Source organism: Bombina bombina, chromosome 12 (assembly GCF_027579735.1).
Source record: "Bombina bombina isolate aBomBom1 chromosome 12, aBomBom1.pri, whole genome shotgun sequence".
In the NCBI taxonomy this organism is placed as follows: domain Eukaryota; kingdom Metazoa; phylum Chordata; class Amphibia; order Anura; family Bombinatoridae; genus Bombina; species Bombina bombina.
In genome coordinates, this window is record NC_069510.1 from 29,550,771 (window position 1) to 29,563,351 (window position 12,581).

A 12,581-nucleotide genomic window follows, 5' to 3' on the forward strand; every position below is an offset into this window, starting at 1 on the left:
CTGATTTCATAACCTCAATATGCATTTGTTCATGTCACCACATTACAACACGAAATACAAAATGGTGTCTATTACTTACAGGCATTGGATAAAAGTGCTTGTACTATGTTTTTTTTTTACCAATGTTGCAATCGTCATTCAAGTATTTTGGTGTTTCTATCGGGTTTTGTGTGCTGTGAGACATTACATATAACTGGCCAATTAATATGATTAAATATTTAAATTGCAGGACCAACCGATAGAGAAAGACTATAAAAGAGATATGAATATAGCCTTAATGAATCTAGACCATTGTATATTGAAAGGATATAAAAACCTCAACTTTTTTTTTCATGATTCAGATAGAGCTTCTAATTTTAAACAACTTTTCTATTTACTGCTACTATTTAATTTGCTTAGTTCTCCAGGTATCCTTTGTTGAAAAGCATATCTAGGTAGGCATAGAAGCAGCAATACACTGCTGGGAGTTAGCTGGTGATTGGTGGTGGCTGCACACATGTAACTTTTGTCATTGGATCACTGATTTGTTCAAGTAGCTCCCAGTACGGCTCCTTCAATAAAAGATAATGAGATAGTGAAGCAAATTTGATAATAGACGTAATCTAGAAAGTTATTTAAAATGTATCTGAAATAAGAAAGAAAAATACTTTGGCTTTCTAGTCCCTTTAAAAACATTTAAAATGGTGTCCGTGTGTTTTATCTATACACAAATGCAATGTTCATTTGCAAAATGTCTTGTGAACATACATTCCGCTCTACAAGATAAAACAAAAAGAAAGTTCCTCCTAGTGCAACTGTAATTCTTCTTAAGGCACCTGAGGAAATGGCTTGTGCAGCCCGAGAAACGCGTAGCTTACTGCTATAATTCCTAGAGGCAATTGTTTGTGCCGGAAAGGGTATTTCATTTGTTGTAATAAATATCATTTTATTTACACTGTGAAGCACGAGTGATCACCTTTCCTGCAAAAGGAATTAGCATGGGGTTGAATTATTCCACACCGGAGATCAGTGAGCTAGGACAATGTGAGATCACATTCTAGTGCTGCCGTGTTTGTGAGTATTGTTGAATACCAATTTCAATTGTCTACTTGAGAAGAATAAAATAGTTGCACTAGTAGGCGCCTTCTTTTTGTTATAACTTGTAGAGCGGAATTTGGAGAAGAATCTTTTGAGAGGAGCAGCTGGTGCCTCATTGGGTAAGAACTGGTTTGTTAGATGTTGGTCTGACATTTTTACAATATTTAAAAGGGACATTTCCATAATCTGTTGGCGCTCTACAAATAACCGATAATAATAATAATAATAATTCCCATAATTAGACTATTTTGGTATATGGGGTTTCCATCTGTTACATTATACTTTATATTGTTCCATATTCACTGAGTTGTTTTGTTTCACCTTCCATCAAGCAAATCATTTTTGCGCCCCCTATTGGCTTTAAGAATTTATTTACTTTTTTAGTTCCACTTGTGAAGATAAAGCCTAACAACATGTCAGGTTTGTGGTTTATGGTGTCCTGTACAAGAAGTCATAAGGACTTTATCAGAGCTGTTCACTTTGGTTCACATTTTCATAATTATTGCGCAATACTTAACCATCAGCTTGTAATACAAACGCCAGTTTCTACTTTGAAGTTGTCACGGAAAGTATAGGGAGCGTTATTTATCTTTAGCTCGTACAAGTGGACTTGTGATATTTTGTTTAATACCTGACTTGTAATATGGATTCTAGCTGTAAAATGACTGCAACATTGTGATCAAGTTTTGCAATACTCACGGTAACGATAGCATTAGTTGATTGCAAAATGACTTTGAAATCCTTGTTGAGTATCTTTTATTTTTTAATCTCAACTAATTGTGGCCATTTAGGACTACCTGTATTGAAGGGTGTCCACTGCTCTAAGCAATCACGGTTTTGTAGCTGGTTTAAGCAATCTGCAGCATTTTGAAAGAGACCTAGGTCACAGAATTAGCTTTTTGGCCTCTCTAGGGAGTGTGGGCCAAAGATCATTTTTACAAAATACCCCAATGTAATTTACGCAAAAGCAAAAAAGAAAATAATGAATGTATTTTGCAATTTTGTCCCTTAAATGGATACTAAACACAGTTTTTTTTCTTCATTATTCAGATAGCCACCAATCAGCAAGCACTACTCAGGTGCTGAACCAAAAATTAGATGGCTCTTAAAGGGACACTCAATCAAAATTAACCTTTCATTATTCAGATGGAGCATGTAATTTTAAACAACTTTCCCATTTACTTCCATTAACAAAATGTGCACACTTTTTATATTTAAACTTTTTGAGTCACCAGCTCCTACTGAGCATGTGCAAGAATAAGTGTGTATGCATTTGTGAATGGCTGATTGCTGTCACATGGTACACGTATGCATTTGTGATTGGCTCACGGCTGTCACATGGTACAGGGGGAGTGGAAAAAGATAACTTAAAATTATCAGAAAAAAAAATCTACTACTCATTTGAAGTTCAGACTAAGTGCTATTGCATTGTCTTGTTATCTTGCATTTGTTAATTATGCAAATCTACTGTGTTGAATGGTCCTTTAAGCGTACATTCTGGCTTTTTCAAATAAAGATAGTAAGAGAACAAAGAAAATTTGATAATATGAGTAAATTAGAAAGCTTAAATTAGAAATTGCATGCTCTGTCTGAATCACTAAAGAAAAAATGTGGGTTTAGTGTCCTTTTAAACTTAATTATGAACACCCTTTATATGCTCACAGTACCATACTTTGGGGAGCATTCCGCTTGGTTAGTAAAACACATCAAAATGACAGGCAAACACGTGCATGGTTCAGATACAACAATCAGAAGCTTGCAAGGTTCCAAGATACAGCTTCCCATACTCATAGTTAAAGTGAGGGTAAACTGTGCTCAAATAGTTTTCAAAATATAAAATTTAAAAATTAATTGAAGGTGAACCATTACCAGTTCAACAAATAACCCCCTTTTTTTTTTTTCTTACATGAAAGTGATGGTAAACGTTACATATTTTAAAATCAGGTCTGTAATCTAAGCGATATTTTACAGGGACTTTAACTGATCACTTCTAATACAGATGCGCTGTAACTGTTCTCCAATCAGTGCTCTAGCTACAAAAAAGTGCCGCAAGGCTAGAGAGTTGATTGGAGAACAGTTCAAACCGTTTGCTTGCAAAAAAAACAAAAAGTTTTGAAGTGGGCTGCCGGAGCACAGCGTTTTAGAATGGCATGGCTAGATGAAAAAATAAGTTACAGCGAAGTGAACAATTAAATCCCTTTAAAATAATGCTTAGATTCTGGACCTGATTTTAAAACATGTAAATTTACCATCACTTTAACAGGCAGGTGGCACAGCCAATAACAAGTGCCCCACCCAAACTAAAGATTTCTACTGTAACATACTCTTCCACTGCTGCTCGTGGATCAGAGATTTACTGTTTACAACTCGTGATAGTGTTGCTTAGGCGAGAGCGCCCTGCTATAGAAATCCATAGGGCGGGAGGCGTACTTTCTATTGGTTGCTTTGTTCAATTTTATTTGACATGTTTGTATTGGATATGTGATTATTCTAAGCATCAAACAAGCAATTGTCAGTATGAAGACAATAACACAGCCCTAATGGATCAATCCTGCACTGCTGAAAGCTACATTAATGGATAAAGGATAGTCACAGAAACGTTAGGCTGCTTTTCTTCAGTGAGCAGTATAATAAAATGAAAGCATTTTTAACACATTACAGATCCCATTTAGAATATATAAAAACCTAATAGAATATCAGATGGTAGAAAATATTAATATCTTGTGTCATCTAAAAATGATCTAATATTATTTATTTATTTATATTTCAGTCTAATCACGTATTATTAGGCTGACCATATTGCCGCTTTAAAAAGGGACACATATGAAAAATACATATGTCAGGGCTGGTTAAAGAAATTATTTTTATAAGAACCCTCACATATGTATTTTTCATATGTGTTCCTTCTTAAAGCGGCAATATGGTCAGCCTACGTATTATGGAACATCTTGGTAAGGAACATAGTGAAGGCATTAAACTAATAATATAGTGCAGGTTATTACTTTTTACCTTAAAGGGATACTGAGCCCACATTGTTTCTTTCATGAGTCGGATAGAGCATGCAATTATAGACAACTTTCTAATTTACTCCTATTATCAATTTTTCTTTGTTCTCTTAGTATCTTTATTTAAAAAAAAAGCAGGAATGAAAGCTTAGGAGCTGGCCCATTTTTGGATAAGCACCTGGGTAGCGCTTGCTGATTGGTGGCTACATTTAGACACCAATTAGCAAGCGCTACCCGGGTGCTGAACTTAAAATGGGCCGGCTTGTAAGCTTACATTCCTGCTTTTTCAAATAAAGATAGCAAGAGAACGAAGAAAAATTGATAATGGGAGTAAATTAGAAAGTTGCTTAAAATTCCCTGCTCTATCTAATCATGAAAGAAAAAATGTGGGATTCAGTATCTCTTTAAAAAAACAGTAAATATTTTGTCATTCTTCTGCAGTCTTTCAATAGATTAGGGGCAAGATAAATAATAAAAATGTATAGCAAAGTTGCTTTACCATGGATGATTAGGTATTTTATATTACAATCTCAAAGTGTTTAATACCCCTTTAATGACCGTTAGGATAGAAAGCATCCGAGACCTAATAACTGTAGAGCTTTTCAAAATACAGAAAGTGTACAATAAAGAGACAAATGATGAAAGCATAAGTGTGTGCTTGTGTGTGTGTGCATGCATATGTTTATGTGAGTGTACCGGAGTGAGTGCATGTTTATGTGAGTGTACCGGAGTGAGTGCATGTTTATGTGAGTGCATGTATATGTTTATGTGAGTGTACATGAGTGTGTGCTTGTGTGTGTGTGCATGCATATGTTTATGTGAGTGTACCGGAGTGAGTGCATGTTTATGTGAGTGCATGTATATGTTTATGTGAGTGTACATGAGTGTGTGCTTGTGTGTGTGTGCATGTATATGTTTATGTGAGTGTACATGAGTGTGTGCTTGTGTGTGTGTGCATGTATATGTTTATGTGAGTGTACCGGAGTGAGTGAATGTTTATGTGAGTGTACATGAGTGTGTGCTTGTGTGTGCATGTATATGTTTATGTGAGTGTACATGAGTGTGTGCTTGTGTGTGTGTGCATGTATATGTTTATGTGAGTGTACATGAGTGTGTGCTTGTGTGTGTGTGCATGTATATGTTTATGTGAGTGTACCGGAGTGAGTGAATGTTTATGTGAGTGTACATGAGTGTGTGCTTGTGTGTGTGTGCATGTATATGTTTATGTGAGTGTACATGAGTGTGTGCTTGTGTGTGTGTGCATGTATATGTTTATGTGAGTGTACCGGAGTGAGTTCATGTTTATGTGAGTGTACATGAGTGTGTGCTTGTGTGTGCATGTATATGTTTATGTGAGTGTACATGAGTGTGTGCTTGTGTGTGTGTGCATGTATATGTTTATGTGAGTGTACATGAGTGTGTGCTTGTGTGTGTGTGCATGTATATGTTTATGTGAGTGTACCGGAGTGAGTTCATGTTTATGTGAGTGCATGTATATGTTTTATTGTGACCCATCAGTATTAAACTAATGATTGTGTTACTAAAATAACGTAAATAAAACCTCAGGTCATGCAGTTCCTCTCGTTTGTTTCAGCAATATGTGAATTAGAGCTCAGTGTGACCGACCTATCTCTTGCACTCGCCATCAAATATTACGGACACAATTTAGCATTCGCATACACTATTTTCTTGGTCTACAACCCATAATAAATACACTGAACTTACAACTAGAGTTGTGCAGCCATGAAAATTTGATTTGGCTAAATCTTTCGTAACAAATATTCAAGGAAATTAGTTTCCCTGAATATTCGTTGGCTGCACTATTTTAAACTAAACGAATACTGAATATTCGTAGAATATTTATATTTGTTTTCATTGTAAATGTTCCAAAGCTACAGGTTAAAGAAGTCCACCAATAGTTTATACTTAACTTTAGCGTGCTGGAGAGCTGCGCTAACTCGTTCCTATTCTTCGCGAGGCTTAGCACAGCGGTTTCCAGGGCCTGCAATAATATACCTCTGCATTTTGCACAGGCCCTGGGATCTGCTGCACTACGCCTCCTATTTCCGAAGGCTGGGCTGTGTGAAAAAGAGGAACGAGTTACCGCGGCTCTCCACCACGCTAAACGTATTTAACTTTTTAAGAAAATGAATGAATAATAACAAATGTAGTCAGTATTTATTAGTTTTCTGTAAATTTCAGGGGGCATTCATTCGGATATTAATTTTGTGAAAGTGAATATATCTATATTTCGTTAATTTTTCGTTACGTGTGCTTGTGTGTGTGCATGCATATGTTTATGTGAGTGTTTCGGAGTGAGTGCACGTTTATGTGAGTGCATGTATATGTTTATGTTAGTGTACATGAGTGTGTGCTTGTGTGTGTGTGCATGCATATGTTTATGTGAATGTACCGGAGTGAATGCACGTTTATGTGAGTGCATGTATATGTTTATGTGAGTGTACATGAGTGTGTGCGTGCATGCATATGTTTATGTGAGTGTACCGGAGTGAGTGCATGTTTATGTGAGTGCATGTATATGTTTATGTGAGTGTACCGAAGTGAGTGCATGTTTATGTGAGTGCATGTATATGTTTATGTGAGTGTACATGAGTGTGTGCATATGTTTTTGTGAGTGTACATGAGGGTGTGCATGTTTATGTGAGTGTACATGAGTGTGTGCATGTTTATGTGAATGTACATAAGTGTGTGCATGTTTGTGTGAGTGTACATGAGTGAGTGCACGTTTATGTGAGTGCATGTATATGTTTATGTTAGTGTACATGAGTGTGTGCTTGTGTGTGTGTGCATGCATATGTTTATGTGAATGTACCGGAGTGAGTGCACGTTTATGTGAGTGCATGTATATGTTTATGTGAGTGTACATGAGTGTGTGCGTGCATGCATATGTTTATGTGAGTGTACCGGAGTGAGTGCATGTTTATGTGAGTGCATGTATATGTTTATGTGAGTGTACCGGAGTGAGTGCATGTTTATGTGAGTGCATGTATATGTTTATGTGAGTGTACCGGAGTGAGTGCATGTTTATGTGAGTGCATGTATATGTTTATGTGAGTGTACATGAGTGTGTGCATATGTTTTTGTGAGTGTACATGAGGGTGTGCATGTTTATGTGAGTGTACATGAGTGTGTGCATGTTTATGTGAATGTACATAAGTGTGTGCATGTTTGTGTGAGTGTACATGAGTGTGTGCATGTTTATGTGAGTGTGTGTATGTTTGTGTGAGTGTACATGAGTGTGTGCATGTGTGTATATGAGTATACATGAGGGTGTGCATGTTTTTGTTAGTGTACATGAGTGTGTGTATGTTTATGTGAATGTACATGAGTGTGTGCATGTTTGTGTGAGTGTACATGAGTGTGTGCATGTTTATGTGAATGTACATGAGTGTGTGCATGTTTGTGTGAGTGTACATGAGTGTGTGCATGTTTATGTGAGTGTGTGTATGTTTGTGTGAGTGTACATGAGTGTGTGCATGTTTATGTGAGTGTGTGCATGTTTGTGTGAGTGTACATGAGTGTGTGCATGTTTATGTGAGTGTGTGCATGTTTGTGTGAGTGTACATGAGTGTGTGCATGTTTATGTGAATGTACATGAGTGTGTGCATGTTTGTGTGAGTGTACATGAGTGTGTGTATGTTAATGTGAGTGTGTGTATGTTTGTGTAAATGTACATGAGTGTGTGCATGTTTATGTGAATGTACATGAGTGTGTGCATGCTTATGTGAGCGCACATGTGTGTGCATGTTTGTGTGAGTGCACATCAGTGCGTGCATGTTTGTGTGAGTGCACATCAGTGCGTGCATGTTTGTGTGAGTGCACATCAGTGCGTGCATGTTTGTGTGAGTGCACATCAGTGCGTGCATGTTTGTGTGAGTGCACATCAGTGCGTGCATGTTTGTGTGCGTGCACATCAGTGAATGCATCTTTAATTGAGTTTACATGAGTGTGTGTATGTTTGTGTGAGTGCACATCAGTGTGTGTATGTTTATGTGAGTGTACAAGAGTGTGTGCATGTTTGTGTGAGTGCACATGAGTGTGTGTATGTTAATGTGAATGTACATGAGTGTGTGCATGTTTGTGTGAGTGCACATCAGTGCGTGCATGTTTGTGTGAGTGCACATCAGTGCGTGCATGTTTAATTGAGTTTACATGAGTGTGTGCATGTTTAATTGAGTTTACATGAGTGTGTGTATGTTTGTGTGAGTGTTCATAAGTGTGTGTATGTTTGTGTGAGTGTTCATGAGTGTGTGTATGTTAATGTGAGTGTTCATGAGTGTGTGTATGTTTATGTGAGTGTACATGAGTGCGTGCATGTGTGTATATGAGTGTACATGAGTGTTTGCATGTTTATGTGAGTGTACATGAGTGTGTGCATATGAGTGTACACGAGTGTGTGTATGTTTATGTGAGTGTACATGAGTGTGTGCATATGAGTGTACACGAGTGTGTGTATGTTTATGTGAGTTTACATGAGTGTGTGCATGTTTGTGTGTTTACATGAGTGTGTGCATGTTTGTGTGAGTGCACATGAGTTTGTGCATGTTTGTGTGAGTGCACATGAGTGTGTGCATGTTTGTGTGAGTGCACATGAGTGTGTGCATGTTTGTGTGAGTGTACATGAGTGTGTGCATGTTTATATGGGTGTACATGAGTGTGTGCATAATAGTGCATGTATGTTTATGTGATTGCACATGAGTGTGTGTATGTTTGTGTGAGTGTACATGAGTGTGTGTATGTTTATGTGAGTGTACATGAGTGTGTGCATGTTTATGTGAGTGCACATCAGTGTGTGTATGTTTGTGTGAGTGTACATGAGTGTGTGTATGTTAATGTGAGTGTACATGAGTGTGTGCATGTGTGTATATGAGTGTACATAAGTGTGTGTATGTTTATGTGAGTGTACATGGGTGTGTGCATGTGTGTATGTTTGTGTGAGTGTACATGGGTGTGTGCATGTGTGTATATGAGTGTACATGAGTTTGTGTATGTTTATGTGAGTGTACATGAGTGTGTGCATTTGTGTATGTTTATGTGAGTGTACATGAGTGTGTGTATGTTTGTGTGAGTGCACATGAGTGTGTGCATGTGTGTGTGCGTTAGTGCATATGTAAATACCACGTTTAAAAACAACCTGTGCAATAAGAATGCCAGAGTTACAAAACAAAACACAAATAAAAACAAAACGCTACTACTACACAAAACACCAGCCCTGTGGTTGTGATAATAATGTTGTGTATGTGATCACATTCATTGCAGTATCCATCAGCCTCTGAGCCACAGGGAATAAGGCATAATCAGGGTCATGTATTCCACTTTCTTTCTTCCCGGAGCCTCTTCTCCAGAACTCGGTGACACGTCTTTATTTAGCAAGTGAACTAATTACATCCATAAATTATTGTGACCCATCAGTATTAAACTAATGATTGTGTTACTAAAATAACGTAAATAAAACCTCAGGTCATGCAGTTCCTCTCGTTTGTTTCAGCAATATGTGAATTAGGGCTCAGTGTGACCGACCTATCTCTTGCACTCGCCATCAAATATTACGGACACAATTTAGCATTCGCATACACTATTTTCTTGGTCTACAACCCATAATAAATACACTGAACTTACAACTAGAGTTGTGCAGCCATGAAAAATTTGATTTGGCTAAATCTTTCGTAACAAATATTCAAGGAAATTAGTTTCCCTGAATATTCGTTGGCTGCACTATTTTAAACTAAACGAATACTGAATATTCGTAGAAGATTTATATTTGTTTTCATTGTAAATGTTCCAAAGCTACAGGTTAAAGAAGTCCACCAATAGTTTATACTTAACTTTAGCGTGCTGGAGAGCTGCGTTAACTCATTCCTCTTCTTCGCGAGGCTTAGCACAGCGGTTTCCAGGGCCTGCAATAATAGACCTCTGCATTTAGCACAGACCCTGGGATCTGCTGCACTAAGCCTCCTATTACCACAGTCTGGGCTGTGTGAAAAAGAGGAACGAGTTACCGTGGCTCTCCACCACACTAAACGTATTTAACCATTTAAGAAAATGAATGAATACTAACAAATTTCGTCAGTATTTATTAGTTTTCTGTAAATTTCAGGGGGCATTAATTTGGATATTAATTTTGTGAAAGTGAATATATCTATATTTCGTTCATTTTTCGTTACAAATATTTCGTTAACATTTCGTTATGAATTAGCATTTGTAAAAAAACAAATTTACATGCTGACTTACAAGAAAGATCCCAATCATTAGCTGTTTGTGGGATTCATCCATTTAAAGAGCTCTGTCCCCTTGTGCTCTGGAAGAACCTAAACTATGCCCATGAATGCCCAAACCCCTTAAAGGGACATTAAAAAATAAATAAATGCTACATATAATGAAGTATTTAAAGCAAAGATTAGCCTGAGCATAGTATGTTGATGACTTTTTTTTTTTATTTATTTATTTTTTTTCAAAGAGCTTTATTGTGAATATTAAAATGACAACCAATTGCAGAAACAATAAACAAACTCAAACCTCCTATTACACCAACAAAAGGCAGAATGTATACAGTCAGGAGTTGTATAATTAGAACATCATCTAATATACAGTGGTTTACCATATAAGAAAACATTATAGTATATGGTCTTTGAGGTCCTTATAATGTCCAAATATGAAAAAGTCAACCTTGTAAGACAAAAATATGTTACACAATGAAAACCTTATATATGAGTTACCAACATGTTTGAACAATATTCAGGTAGAAACAGCAAAAACTATGGCCAATATATTGCATTAGTAGGAATCTACATAGACTCAAAAAGATAAAACTTCTAAATGATAAACTTTGGTAATGATACCAGGTGGGGGTTAGGGAAAAAGGAATCTAAGGGGGGGGGGGAGAAGGAAAGGAAGGAGGGGGAATACATTTCGAGCGAGGTAGGGAGAAGGGAAGGAATGACATATAGGGGCCATGGTTATGGCATCTTCTGATTTCGAGATTGAGTATTGGTGTTTAATACAAATTGTAAATAGAGCTATCTGGCAAAACTACTTTTAAACCTTATAGGCAAGAGGTACATACACATCAAATTGGGAAATGATTATGATATTATGTAGTGAGGAGTTATTGCCAGTGGATCCACTCTAATAGCAGCCCCGGTAGGGTGGAGAATGAAAAGAAAAAAGAAAAAAAAGGGGGGGGGGAAGGAAGGGAGGGAGTAAGAGCAGAAACACAGTGTGAGAGGAGGGGAGAGAGGGGGATCGGCCAAGAAACTTGCCTCAAGGATATTCTAGTGACTAGTTCAATGGCAAGGAGTAAGGGCAGGGAGCATATCTGCTCTATTTTTCCCAGCCTTGTCCCAATAACGGAACCAAGGCTCCCAGATTTTCCAATACAGATTTCCCCTATCCAGGCTGAAGTTGAAACCTTTTTCCATATTTGCCAAGAATTGGGTTATTTCGACAACCTTTGTCAAGGTAGGGGGCGCGGGTTGTTTCCATGATCTTGCTATGGAGAGTTTCATAGCAGCGAAGACAAATATGATCAGTCTAGATTGCATGTTGGGAATTTTAGATGGAAATATGTTGAAGAGGGCAATCTCAGGTCTCTGGGGGAGTGTCACTCCAATTATTTCACAAAGTTGAAACACTTCCTTCCAGCAGGGATCAAGGGCAGGACAGCTCCACCACATATGGAGATCGGAGCCCCTCTCTCCACAGTTTCGCCAGCACAAAGGTGGTAGGTCGGGAAACATCCGTGACAATCTAGCAGGGGTATAGTACCATCTGAGGAGGATTTTCATATAGGATTCAATAGAGTTAGCACAATGTAGGTTTTTTTTGTTAGAGTGATGGCGCGATACAAGTCCATGTCTCTGATTGATAAAGCCATGTCCTGTTCCCAGGCCCTTAACTGCCAAATTCTATCTGTGTTAGTAGAGGACTGTATCATCGCATAGTGTCGTGACAAGGTCTTGGGGATCTTTGTTTTCATTATCCATCGTTTTTCCCATGAGGTCAAGGCTCTGCATTCTAATTTGGGAAAACCCCAAGATATGAGAAAATCATATAATCTTGTGTATTCGAACCTGAACCAAAAGGATGGATCAGGAATAAAAGAGGAGATCTTTTGGGGCGGAGTCAAGGCCTCCGGTATGTATAATTGTGAGACCATTAGCAAGTCCCATTTTTTCCACTGAGAGCTATGCATTTCAGGAAGTGTGGCCATCAGGCCCCGGATAGAATGAATTGGAGAAGGGTGGGGAGAAATTTCCGCCATATGTCTAAGGGATTGCCATGCAATTAAATTACCCTTTATAATCAATTTGCTGATCTTCAACTCGTCTAACCTGTATGGACTTTTTTTTTATTTTTAATTACATTAGTTGTTCAAATATTGAGGAAATAAGTGTAAGGGTTTATGTTCTATAAAGCAAACAGCACTACATAATTTTGAGGGCATTAATTTCTATAAAGTAATGGGCACTTTCGTGTAAG

At 37.6% G+C, this 12,581-nt stretch overlaps 1 protein-coding gene across 1 annotated transcript in view; it reads right to left on the reverse strand.

The window, feature by feature from the left end:
• The window catches only part of GPSM1 (G protein signaling modulator 1), a 594,912-nt gene that overhangs the window by 149,142 nt on the left and 433,189 nt on the right, over window positions 1-12,581 (reverse strand). The window lies entirely within an intron of this gene.